The following is a 14,065-nucleotide window of genomic DNA, read 5'->3' as shown; positions in this document are numbered from 1 at the left end:
GGCTCCCCACATCTCAGATTCCAGGTTAAAGGGCCTCCCTCCCCACTTTCTCTCCTCATTCCTTCTCCAGTCTGAGACAGGCCTCTCTGTCAGGGAGAACAAGTCTCCCCTTTGTAGAGATCCCATCTCTCCCCGCACTTTAAGGCGTGGTCTTATCCTAAGGGTCAGATTTGACAGGTGGGACCGTCCCCCATTACTCCTCTCCAGGTTGGGTTGGGGGCTTACGTAGATACTGCTAAGGGACATTCCCGCCCAGCTCTGAGGCCCTTACCCAGCCTAGGACACAAAACCAAGTCCTAAGATCAGAAAGTGAGCACTTATTAATCCCCAAAGATGCAAACAAAGGAGAGGATGCTTCCTGCATTCTTCAAAATGATGTCTTTAGAGAAACAAGTCCTCATGATGGTTCTTTTGGTTTTGGTCTTCCAAATCTCTTGAAAATGCTTGACCAAATGCTGAATCTCATGTAATGCAGTGGTATGCCAGTCAATTTTCATCTCTTAATATGCATATATGATGTGATTTTCTGTTTATTTAGAAAAAACATTACAGTTAATTCAAATAATGAATTTAGTATGACATTTTATTTTCATTTAATATACTGATAAGTTAAAAACAACTAAAGCTATAGTTAAAATCTTTAGTAATATCTATTTATATGTTTATATATCTCTATTTAAATACATACAAATAAAGAAATACTAGTAGATCCTTTACGACAATCTCTCACAAAAATAATGTACTAAAGGAGTAAAATTAGGATTGGGGTCCTTCATGTAAAATGCTTAAGTTCTTCTACACACAGAAGTCGAGGTTCCTTTTCTCCACCAAATGATTCTCATAACCTTCAAAGCTTTCCACCACTCTTAAATCATTTTGTTAGAAATTCCGTTGTATAACCCTATACTCATTTTATTTATTCATATATTATTTAATTATTTAAAAATATTTTTATTTTAAAATATTTAAATATTTTAAAAATACTTTAAAAAATGTTTTATGATTTATTTTTGAGAGTGAGAAAGAGAGAGAGCACAAGCAAGGGAGGGGCAGAGAGAGAGGGAGACACAGAATCCGAAGGAGATTCCAGGCTCTGAGCCGTCAGCACAGAGCTGGACGCAGGGCTTGAATTCACAAACCGTGAGATCATGACCTGAGCCAAAGTTGGACACCTAACCGACTGAACCACCCAGGTGCCCCTATTTCTTATATTTTAAAATGCTATCATAGGACCAAAATTCACACTTAAAATATCGACCACTCCAGAAATCAAGTCAGTTCCAGTGACTAAGATAATTGCCCTTACCTGGGCCTGCCAGCTGGTGGGAAGTAAAAGAGCAAGCACATATGCTGTGAGATGTGCTTTGGGGGTAGTCTGCAAATTTGGAACGCTTTAGAAAGGAAGAGCTTTCTAACGTGACAAAACTGACAAAAATTGGACAAGTTAAAAAAAAGGTTTTAGCTGATATCGCTGTTACCTAAAGAAATAGCTATAATAAAAGTAGAGCATCAGTCAAAACACCAGGACTGGGACTCTCATCTAATGACAGTCAGCCATGGCTGAGCTCCTTGCTCCGCAAGCAGGACTCCCAGGACGGTGCCCCGGTGACCACACTGAAAGAGAGGCCTCGGGGCTTCTGGGTGGCTCAGTTGGTTGGGTGTCCAGCTTTGACTCAGGTCATGATCTCGTGAGTTGGAGCCCCAAGTTGGGTGCCAGCTTAGAGCCTGGAGACTGCTTCAGATTCTGTGTCTCCTTTTCTCTCTGCCCCTCTCCTACTCCCATTCTGTCTGTCTGTCTCTCTGTCTCTCTCAAAAATAAATGAACATTAAAAAAAAATGAAAAGAGAGCACTTGGAGGGACTCAAAGAAGCTATTTTTTAAAATTTTATTTTATTTCTGGGTGCCTGGGTGACTCAGGCAATTAAGCGTCTGACTTTGGCTCAGGTCATGGTCTCATGATTTGTGAGTTCAAGCCCTGCGTGGGGCTCCATGCTGACAGTTCAGAGCCTGGAGCCTGCTTCAGATTCTGTGTCTCCCCCCACCTCTCTGCCCCTCCCCTGCTTGCACTCTGTCTCTCTCAAAAATAAATAAATATTAAAACATTTTTTAATTTAATTTAATTTTTTTAATTGAGAGACAGAGAGCCTGAGCAGGGTAGAAGAACAGAGAGAGAGAGAGAATCTTAAGCAGGCTTTATGCTCAGCATGGAGCCTGATGGGGGGCTCGATCTCAAGTCTGTGAGATCCTGACATGAGCTGAAATCAAGAGCCAGACACCCAACTGACTGAGGCACCAAGGTGCCCCAAAGCTATTTTTCACTGTCATAGACACATCCCTGATTTGGAAAATCAGAAAGTGGAAAAATTCAGAAGTGGGAAAATTGCATAAGGACAATTTTTGCACTCTCAGAATGGCTGATATATAACACTAATAATTTTATATGGAGTTTAGCAAAAATGCTTCACGATATTACTCATAAAAGCAGAGAACCACAGGCAACAATATTAAGCCACCATCAGTGGGGTCTTTTCGAAGCATTCCCAAGGATGTTTTAAGAACACGTCACACTGTCGACGATGTGATCCTGATGAAATGTAAAGCTGGGTTATGGACAAGAACCAAAGCCTTGAGGGCCCTTCATTCCTGCAAACAGACTTTATATAATTACCTCTTGAGATGTATTAGAAGTATATTTGGGTTATTTTCTGTTTTCTTCTCAGAGAAGATTAAAGATTTTCCTTGCCAGGGAGCTATGGCTCTAACTGCAGCAAAAAAAAAAAAAAAAAAAAAAAAAAAAAAAAAAAAAATCTTCTTTTTTTTGCTTCATTTTCTTTCCTGCTTTGAGAAATTTCCACTTGTCTTTCTAATGACAGACACTCATTTTACTGGTACTGTTATTGAGGAACACTATAAAGTTTGCCTTCTACCCAAAAACCTTTTACTATTCTTGTCGTCCATAGTCCTTAAGAAAAATAAAACTAATGAAATTCTAAAAATGAATTAACAAAGCCTCCTTAAACTTCCATGGCCTAAATTCTTACCACTAACATTAATGTGTGAGAGTAACCCCTCTAGGACTCACAGGTTATATACTCTCATAGATTAATAAGAGGCTGGTCCATGTGTTTGAAAATCTGCCCCCTAATCTTAGATTTATTCTATGACAGGATATGATTGAGATATGATTACATTCTGGAAGGGACTCATAAAATAACTCTAGCTTTATCATCAACAGGTCTGAGCTGCCTTTCCAAACCACGATCAACAACAGGAGATTTTGTGTTCTGGAAAAGACACATAAGGTAAACTACCCTTGAGCGTCAATGAAAAAAACCTTATATATCCTGTTAATAACTGATCTGGCATCAAAATTTTCAAGTATTCATCCTTAGGATAATATTTACCAGCTCAAAAGGTATACAATACTTCCTCCTGACTGCCAGATGTCCATTCCATTGGAAATCTTAAACTGAGATTCTTAGGAATCTTCTAGAAGATACTACTTTAGAAGTAGACAGCTTCCACTCAAGACTTTGGATTGAGATTAACAATCTGAGTTGATTCAGGTCAATTTATTTATTTATTAATTTTAATGTTTATTTATTTTTGAGACAGAGAGAGACAGAGACAGAGTGTGAACGGGGGAGGGTCAGAGAGAGAGGGAGACACAGAATCTGAAGCAGGCACCAGGCTCTGAGCTGTCAGCACAGAACCCGCCATGGGGCTCAAACCCACAAACTGTGAGATCATGACCTGAGCTGAAGTCAGACGCTTAACCGACTGAGCCACCCAGGCGCCCTGATTTATGTCAATTTAAAACTAAACACACCAATCCTATTTAAAAATGGATAACCTAATTACTTTGTTTTCATGAAAAGGAAAGCAACCCTTTACCTTTTGACTTGGAGACCTATTACAAGGATGGATAGTCATTTGTTTCTGTTAATTGCCTGTTTACAATTGGCCAATGTACAGCCACTGTCACATCAGAGAGTCCAGTGACTCATCCTGCAATTGAGAGAGAAGGAAAGATGAGTTCTGGTTTAGTGGTACCCTGTGCCCCATGCCACTCTTCTGATCTTGGTTAGGCAGGGCTCAGCACTGGGAGAAATCTGGATTTCCTGAAGTAACTTCCTGTGGTCTGACTTTGTCATTGGCCCGACGGTGAGGTGGGAAACTGAGAAAGAAATAAAGTCGCCCCTGATGTCTTTCAGAGCAAGACCGCCATGTTGATGCAAACTGCGCGGACACACCAGGACTCTGTTCTCCTCTTGTTTGTTTATTCAGTTGTAAAACCTAAAGTATAGTCAGCGTACAAGAATATACTAGTTTCAGGTGTATGACGCAGTGATTTGACACGTTATCTTCATCACGAAATGCTCACCATGATAAGTGTAGTTACCAGCAGTCACCAAACAACATGATTTAAAGGGTTACTCACTGTGTCCCTTTTTGCTGCACTTTGCATTCCCAGGACAGATTTATTTTATAACTGGAAGTTTGTGCCTCTTTGTTCACCTTGGACAAGTAATCCCACAGAATGACAACCTCGCAGTTACTCTGGGACCAATGACACAAGATCACTTGAGGATTTTACCTACTCACGGTGACACGGTGACAAATTACCCAACCACAGAATCTCCTCCCCGCCAATTTTCTGACAGCATTCAATGTAGAGTGAGCCCCCGCTTCCTCAGACTCTCCCTCAAACCTCCCAACCAGAACCTGAATCCTCTGACAGGCTGTTTCTCACACTCTTTTCATGAGACATCTGGTTCTGTGTGGGCTCCTCGGCTGCATGAACTAATAAACCTGGCTTGTTTTTCCTCTGCGTCCCTGGTGGTCTTTGACTGGAGAACAGTGACAGTGTCCATCGTGCTTATTTAAAATTCTTAGCCCAGGGATGCCTCGGAGGCTCAGTTGGTTGAGTGTTGGACTCGGCTCAGGTCATGATCTCACAGCTAGTGAGTTCGAGCTCTGCGTCGGGCTCTGTGCTAACAGTTCAGAGCCTGGAGCCTGCTTTGGATTCTGTGTCTCCCTTTCTCTCTTTTTCTCCTCTGCTCACACTCTGTCTCTCCTTCAAAAATAAACAGATGTTAAAACAAATTAAAAAATAATCATACTTCTCAAATGCCCATGACCGTCTCTCTCCTACTCTGATCTTTTTTCCCAAGAGGCATTTCAAGAGTCTTACAAAAAGGCAGACAAAATTGTAAACAGTGAGTTAATCAGAGGTAAAGTGAAATAAAAAGATAAGAAATAGCATTGAGTCAGAGGCCAGACTTACACAGATTGAACATCATGAGATCCTGTCTTCTTTCCAGATGATGCAATGTGGCTGTGGCATGCCTAGAACTTAAGGCAAGAATGAAGTACAATGTGTTATGCAATTCTGTGCTATAAAATAAAAAAGTGAACCAGTGGCTTGGGGAAAGCCACCCTCTTCCAGGAATGACCCCTAGAAGAATGTTTCCTTCAGGATCCCATTAAATGTAGTGAATACCAACGATATTATCCATAAGGGAAAATCCAAGGACAGGTTTCAAGGGACTATCTTTTGCAACATCCTTCTAAGGAAGTGTTTTAGGATCTAGCGCAATTAGGACTGTCTGCCTCCCTCCCCCACCCCCAACTCTTCCTGGGCCAGGCTGTACTTGGATTCTCACAAGCACAATATGAGGACATCCCAGGGCTCCCTGCCACCAGGGCGCTGCCGGTGCTGACCCCGCCCTCTCCTGAGGAGCCATTCCGCAGCTGTGGCTGATCCAGGGCTGGCTCTGTCCGCGTCCTCGGGGCTTTGAGGCTCATTACCCATTTCCACTTCTGGGCCTTTGGGGAACCCTGTGGGCAGCTCACTGGAGGGTGGACCTAGTGCTTTCCTCAGGACAAGCCCTGTGGGCTGCAGGTGATAGCCAGTTGAGATTCCCCCCACCCCTTCTTCCTGGCCTCAGAGCCACAAGTTTTCTCCTGTTTTTGATTGGAATGCAACAAAAGGTGAGGGACTTAAAATACTTGATGTTCTTTCTTTGTCAAAGATCTACAAGGTCTGGGAAGGGACACAGAGGCATGCAAGGACCTTTTGTCAGAGCAGTAAACAAGAGCCAGAGGCTATTAATCCCCTTCTGCTTCAAAGTTTTGTGGAGAAGTCAGAAGGGCTCAGGTCCCTAAAAGGGTTTTCCCCAGGGTCTCCCAAAAAAGCAGGTAGGTGTCAAGATGCCACAGCTCTGTTCTGTTAAAGCCTTTCTGTGAGAGGCACCGGAAGTGTGGTCTAGGTTGAGATGGAGAATTTTATGTTATGTGTATCTTTCCACATTTTTTAAAATGTGGTCTAAAGACTCACTTTCTCAAAGTCTGTTTTGTTTTATTTTATTTTATTAAAACATTTTTAATGCTTATTTTTGAGAGAGAGAGAGACAGACAGACAGAGAGCACAAGGAGGGGAGAGAGAGAGTGAATCTCAAGCAGGCTCAACATGGGGCTCGATCCCATGACTCTGGGATCATGACCTGAGCTGAGATCAAGAGTTGGAAGCTCAAGTGACTGAGCCACCCAGGCACGTGGCACAGCATAAGTCTTAGCCACAGTTTTCTTGAGGGTAGGGATTCTTTCTTTGCTTTCTCAGAGTCAAACACAGAGCCCAGTGCATGGAGGTACTTAAATATTTGTTGAATGAATGGCTAGCAGAGTTTTGACTTTCAACTTGGATCAATATAGCTCAAATGGACACTTCTCTGGCATATATTTCCCTCCGCTAAATCCTTTTAAGATTCTCCAGAAACTTCCTCCCCAAAGCCAACCCAGTTCCCTTGGTTTCTAAGGGCTTCCAGAGTTCAGTGTTTCAGATCCTCAAGGTTGAGAGGGAAAAGCAGACTTTGCTTCTTTTCCGGTTGCTGGCCAGGTGGAGGGAGTTAGCCACCTTCTCACCCCTGCGGGGACATCCAGGAAGAGTTCTGTGCTCTGGGTGCAGCCCAGGCCAGTGGAAACTTCCATCCTGTCAAAGATGGCCCCTTAGGGACAAGGGGGCAGAGAAGACCACGGAGCTGTGCTTTCCAGGTCAGTCTCTGCGCAGGGGACTCCCATGGATGTTTAGCTCATCTTCCTCAAACCAGTAGGTTCTTCTTGCAAGTGGGGTGGAGGCCAGCTGAGGCTGAGGAAGGATTGTTAACTCCATCAAAGTCATTGGAGGAAGTGGTGTGAAGGTTTTAGTGTTAGTAGACCAGGTCGCATTAATCCTTTCCAGGAATTATTAGTCTTTGAATCTCAGGTCACATTATGCACCCAAGGGCCATCTTGCCTCAGAGTGCTAGGAGACCAGGCTACAGGGGCAAGCTGGGAAATATGAGACAGCTCCAAAATCAAGCTGAGGCCCTTCACTTTCTCCTCTAAAGGAAAAATAGGAATCTGTCCCCGCCCAGCTTTGCTGGTCCACCTCCTTCAAGCAGGTTTTGCTAAATCCTTCAGCCTCTCTTGCAAGATGTACAGGCATGTCTGAGCCCCTTTGTTCAGCTAAGGCCCCACCTGTGTTTGCAGCTTTTGAGGAGCTATGAGCCTCCTTCTCTTGGAGATGGAGTGAGTGACAGGCCTCCTGCAGGGAGAGGCGTGGGTGGGTGGGGCAGCGAGGAGAAGACACAGAAAGAGCACAGCCTTGGGGGCAGACAGAGCCAAGGTGCAAGCCAGCCCTTCCCACTAACTAGCTAGGTGAGTTTGAAATATTGCTTAACCTGTGTGTGTCTCAGTTTCCCCTTTTTGTTGCAAGGCGGTTGGGAGAAAAGCCCAGATTTGATTTACAGATGCCGGCTTGTCACTGTCAATGCCATAGAGCAGAGCTTTTCCTGGCCTCCCTGGGCTTTCCACGCCTTCACTGCTGGTGGTCTGACGGGCTCCAGATCTTGAGTCAAGCTTTTCCCCATCCTCACTCTCAGACCCTAAAGAAGAATTTTTGCCTGCAGCAAGCTAGCTGCTCCTTCCATCCCAGGGCAGAGCTGACTGCCCTTCATTACATTTCTCTGCACTTGCCCAGTTGGATGTTCTCTTCTGCTGTCAGGGTTGTAGAGGTGAGGCAAAGCGTAGAGACCTTGTTGAAGGAATAGGTCCCTGACTTAGGAGAGGGGTTCTTTGACTCTGCTTAGAAGAACTCAAATGGACCTCTCACCTGCTATACTTAGCTCGGAGGCCCCTGTCCATTGCCCTGCCAGGACAGTGCCAACCTGCTGTGGAGGCCTCATGGCCAAGTGGGTCCTTCACGACTCCAGCTACAGAAACTGGCTTGGTCCCAGCTCCAGACATGTCTGATCCCCAGGTAGAGACTGAACCACAGCTACTGGGTCTTGTCCTTTTCCCTCCTGGCTACCTGGACCCACCAACTGGCCTTGATGCTTCTGGGACATTTAAAGGGCCATTGCCATGGCTTTCTCCCCTTCATTTTTCACTTTGTCTCCTTTTGAAAGCCAGACATTTAAGGTCTAGGACATTTGAAGACAGCCACATATATGGAGGGATTTAGGAAGGTACCACATAGACCTTCAGTGTCTGCCTCAGACTGATCTCTGGCAAAGGGACACAATATAACAATGAAAACATAGGCGCACGTGCATGCACACACACACACACACACGCACACATACCAGAAAACCCTGGAGAAGGGGGAGAATCTGATTTCCAGAGTTACCACTTATAAGATTCAAATGTCCAGGCCTTTTTTTTTTTTAAACACAAGGCATACACCACAAGAAAGGTATGGTCCATTTGAAGGGAAAAAAAAGGAAACTATTCCTGAAAAAGATGAAATGGTGAGCCTACTATACAAATACTTTATTTTTTTATTAAATTTTTTAAAATGTTTATTTATTTTTGAGAGAGAGAGGGAGAGAGACAGAGTACAAGTGGGAAAGGGGCATAGAGAGAGAGGACACAGAATCCAAAGCAGGTTGACAGCTCAGAGCCCAGCATGGGGCTCAAACCCATGAACTGTGAGATCAAGACTTGAGCTGAAGTCAGATGCTTAACCAATTGAGCCACCCAGGTGTCCCCTAGACAAAGACTTTAAATCAACCATCTTAAAGATGCTCAAAAAGCTCAAAGAAGACCTGGACAAAGTCAAGAAAATTATGTATGAATAAAGAGGAAATATCAACAAAGATATAGAAACCATAAAAAGAAACCAAAATAAATTCTAAAGCTGAATAGAAAACTCAAGTGAAAAATTCACTAGAGGGCTTCAAAAGAAGATTGAAGCAGGAAGAATAAACAATCAGGGAACTTGAAGAAATGACAACTGAAATGATCAAATCTGAGAAACAGAAAGAAAAAAAATAGAACAGAATCTCAGAGACCTGTAGGATACTGCTGAGTGGACCACCATATGCACTGTGGGAGTCCCAGAGAAGAAGACAGAGAAAAGAAGGTGGAAAGACTTTTTAAAGAAACAATGGCTGAAAACTTCCCAAAGACATGAATATACATGTCCAAGAGGCTCCTCAAACTCCAATTAGGATAAATTCAGACCCTCACACCAAGACACTTATGATCAAACTCCTGAAAGGTAAAGGTAAAGGCAAAGGTAAAATCTTTTTTTTTTAATGTTTATTCATTTTTGAGAGACAGCGTGAGCAGGAGAGGGTCCGAGAGAGAGGAAGACACAGAATCCGAAGCAGGCTCCAGGCTTTGAGCTGTCAGCCCCAAGCCTGACACGGGGCTTGAACTCACGAACCCTGAGATCATGACCTGAGCCAAAGTTGGACACCCCAAATGACTGAGCCACCCAGGTGCCCGACAAAGGTAAAATCTTAAAAGCAATGAGAAAGGAGCAACTGGTCACACACAAGAGATCTCCCAAAATATTATCAGAAGATTTATCTCAGAAACCTTTAACACCAGAAGGTAGTGAATTGATATGTTCAAAGTGATTTTTAAAAAGTTGTCAACCAAATATCCTATAGCTGGCAAAACTATCCTTGAAAAAATCAGGTAGAAATTAAGATATTCTGAGATTAATGAAAGGTGAGGGAGTTTGCTACCACTAGACCTCTCTGCAAGAAATGCTAAAAGGAGTCTTTCAGATTGTGATGACAGGACACTAGAGTTATTTGAAACCATATGAGTAAATAAGGACTTCTGGTCTTTACCCAGATAATGATAAAAAGATGGTACTATTATAACCTTAGTCTGTACCTCTTTTTGTTTTCTACATAATTTAAGAAACTAGTTCATTAAAAAAACAATTATTACTATGTATTCTGGGACACATGCCTAAAGATGTAATTTTGTAATATTGATAATCAAAGAGAGGGGATAGAGATGTGTAAAAGCTGAGTTTCTGAGTGCTATTCAAATTAATCTCATGTAAATTCAAATAAGAGATTACGATTTTAGGATGTTGAATGTAATCCCCATGGGAACTATAAAGAAAAGTAGCTATAGAATATACACAAATAGAAATGAGAAGGGAAATAAACACTTTAAGGACAAGAAATCAACTACACACAAAAGAAGATAGTAATGCAGGAGATGAGGGGGGAAACTATAAGGCAAATAGAAAACAAATAGTAAAGTGATAGAAGTCAGTTATTCCTTACCAATAAATTATTTGAATGTAAATGAATTAAACTCTCCAATCAAAAGACAGAGGTTGGCAGAATGCATAAAAGAAAACCATGATCTAACTATAGGCCAGCTGTAAGAGACACACTTTAGATCAAAGACACAAATAAGTTGAAAATGAAAGGATGAAGAAAGATATTCCATGCAAATAGTAACCAAAAGAGACCAAAAATGTCTATACTAATATCAAACAAAATAGACTTTGAATCAAAAATATTATAAGAGATAAAGCAGGGCACTATATTTTAAAAAGTATTTAGTATTTTGGCTCAAGTCATGATCTCATGGTTTGTGAGGTCGAGCCCATGCTGTCAGCGCAGAGCCTGCTTGGGATTCTCTCTCTGGCCCTCCCCGCTTCAAAATAAATAATAAATAAACTTAAAAAAAATTTTTTTTAATTTACTTATTTTTGAGAGAGAGAGACACAGAGTGTGAGCAGGGGACAGTCAGAGAGAGAGGGAGACACAGAATTTGAAGCACGCTCCAGGCTCTGAGCTGTCAGGACAGAGCCCAATGTAGGGCTCGAACCAATGGACTGTGAGATCATAACCCAAGCTAAAGTCAGCCGCTTAACTGACTGAGCAACCCAGGCACCCCAATAAATAAACTTTTAGAAAAGTATTCAATAAAGCAAGAAGACATAAAATATAAAAATTATAAACACTCTACACAATAATAACATATATAGTATATATATATGTATACATGTCAAAATTAACAGAATTGAACAGAGAAATAGTTCTACAATATTGAAGACTTAAATACCACACACACGATATTGGATAGGACAACCAGATGGAAGATGAGTAAGGAAACAGAGGGCTTGAGCAACATAATAAACCAACCATATCTCACAGACGTATTAGAACATTCAGCCTAGGAACCGAAGTGTACCCATTCCTCTCTAGTGCCCATGGGACAATCTCCAGGATATGTCAGGCCACGAGTTAAGTCTCAAGAATTAAAAAAAAATAAAAAAGATATAGCTATCATACCAACATTCCACTTCAAACACATTGGGATGAAGTTAGAAATCAGTAACAGAAGGAAACTGGAAAATTTGAAAATTGATGAAAATTAAGCAACACATTTGAAACCACCGATGATCAAAGAAGAAATCACAGGGGGAGTTAGAAAATCCTGGGAGATGAATGAAAATCAAAAGTGTCACACACCACCACTTAAAGGGACACAGCAAAAGGAGTGCTAAGGGGGAAATTATCACTGTAAATGCTGACATAAAAAAATAAGAAAGATCTCAAATCAATAGCCTGATTTCACAATTTAAGGAACCAGAAAGAGAACAAAACCCAACTCTAGGAGAAGAAAGGAAATGAAGATTGGAGCAGAGATAAACAGAATAGAAAAACAACAGACAAAATCAACAGAAAGGTTGACAAAATTTCTTTGAAGAGCTTAATAAAAGTGATAAACCTTAGCTGGATTGACTAAGAAGGAAAAAGGAGAAGCTGCAAACTACTACACTCAGTAATGAAAAATGGGACAGGAGTATAGATACCATAGAAGTACAATTACTGGACAATATGATGAAAAACTATGCCAACAAAAGGAAAAACCTAGATACAGGGGCTCATTCCTAGAAACACCAAATGTACTAAGCCTGAAACATGATTAAGTAGAATTCCACATTTTATTCTGAATGTTCATCCTTCCTAAATTCTTGAAGCCTTAGTTTGTTTCTCTTCATTCATAATACAATAGGCATCTAGAAAATTTGTTTTCTAAATTCCACTATTGCAACATCCTATGAAACATGATTTACATTTTCCTTTCTAGATTAAAAAATGGTCTTATATCTTGAAATTTACTGCTATGGATTTACCCAAGGGATACAGAAGTGCTGATGCACAGGAGCACATGTAACCCAATGTTCATAGCAGCACTGTGAACAACAGCCAAATCATGGAAAGAGCCTAAATGTCCATCACCTGATGAATGGATCAAGAAGATGTAGTATATATACACAATGGAGTACTACATGGCAATGAGAAAGAATGACATATGGCCATTTGTAGGAAAGTGGATGGACCTCAAGGGTGTCATGCTAAGTGAAATAAGTCAGGCGGAGAAGGACAGATGCCATATGTTTGCACTCATAGGTCTAACAGGAGAACAGGAGAAACCTAATGGAGGACCATGGGGAGGGGAAGGGGGAAAGAGAGTTGAGGAGAGAGAGGGACGAAAAACCTGAGAGACTGTTGAATACTGAAAACAAACCGAGGGTTGAAGGGGGTGGTGGTGATGGAGGAGGGCACTTGTGGGGAAGAGCACTGGGTGTTATATGGAAACCAAATTGATAATAAACTATTTAAAAAAACACATTTTGGGTATAATCAGGGAAATTTAAATACAGCCTAGATTGTAAAGGATATTAGGGAATTATTGTTAATTTTGTTAGATGTGAAAATGGTACTATGGTTATGTAGGAAAATGTCTTTTTCATTAGTGATGCGTGTAAAAATATGTAGGGGTGAACTATGATATAGGTAGTTTATTTTGAAGTATTTCAAAATTAGATTAAGCAAGGATAGTGAAATTACTACGATTGTTAAATCTAGATAATGGTATAAGAGTATTCATTGAGCTATTTCTTCTACTCCTCTATCTGTTTGAAATTAAAAAAAAGTTCATTCAGAGAATATGTAAAAGACTTCTAAAAATTACCATGAAGCAAGATATTTTAAAACTACTTTTGGTATTTAATTCTAGGATGTCATTTTATATTTTGAGGCTATTTTATGTAGAATTTTTAAATTTTACTTTGAGAGTTTAGCCTATTACAATAGAGCTAGAAGGAACTCCAGAATGAAATCCAGAAGTCAGACTAGAGTAGACACAATTTGCTTTTAAAACTGAACTTGTCAACATTTTAAACTCAGGAGAGAACACACGTCGTCTGAGGATCTGACAATACCCGGACTGAATTTCTGCCTGGCCACAACTGGCTACATTCACTCCCATCAGGTCACTCTCCAGTGTCCCTGCTCCCCACTGCTCCCTATTGCCTTGCACCAGCTCACTGCATCCACTGGTAAGATCCTCTGAGCCCTGCACACCCAGGCCAGTCCTCCACCTCCTCCTCCTTCTGCAGAATTGTCCTCTTTCTTCTGAAGAGGCCACGCACATCCTGGACCATCTCCCGTCTCCTCAGTGTCCTTTCCTGCCAGGCAATGTCTCTTTCTCCTGTGTTCCACCTCTGCCCTTCTTACCGTCTCTCAGTCTTTACACAGGAAATGCGTCCCAGAGCTGAGAACATCTTTCCCTTCCCAGTTCCCCTGGGACTTCCGGTGTCACAGGCAGGATGGTCTCATTCAGTGTCTCCTATATGACAGCATCTCAGTGGTGGTTTGTCCACAAAGGAATGGCCAGATGGATGAGTGCCAGTGGACCAGTGTCTATTCTGCCCATTTTACATGTTATCATTCTGCTTCTTGTTAGCTTCCAC

The 14,065-nt window shown here is 41.6% G+C and overlaps 1 long non-coding RNA gene across 2 annotated transcripts in view; it reads right to left on the bottom strand.

Annotated features, from left to right (window-relative positions):
- Window positions 1–338: 338 nt before the first annotated feature.
- The window catches only part of LOC115299941, a 14,208-nt gene continuing 481 nt past the window's right edge, over window positions 339–14,065 (bottom strand). Inside the window, exons 1-3 of one of the 2 annotated variants that reach the window (XR_003912428.1) lie at window positions 13,830–14,057; window positions 3,895–4,008; window positions 339–526 (exon numbers count right to left, since the gene is read on the bottom strand). This is a non-coding gene — a long non-coding RNA (uncharacterized LOC115299941). Of the gene's footprint in view, window positions 527–3,894; window positions 4,009–13,829; window positions 14,058–14,065 lie in introns of those variants that run through there. The other variant, XR_003912429.1, reaches the window with a different exon arrangement.

Source organism: Suricata suricatta, chromosome 8 (assembly GCF_006229205.1).
Source record: "Suricata suricatta isolate VVHF042 chromosome 8, meerkat_22Aug2017_6uvM2_HiC, whole genome shotgun sequence".
Taxonomy (NCBI): Eukaryota; Metazoa; Chordata; class Mammalia; order Carnivora; family Herpestidae; genus Suricata; species Suricata suricatta.
This window is presented reverse-complemented; position numbering and strand designations above follow the sequence as displayed.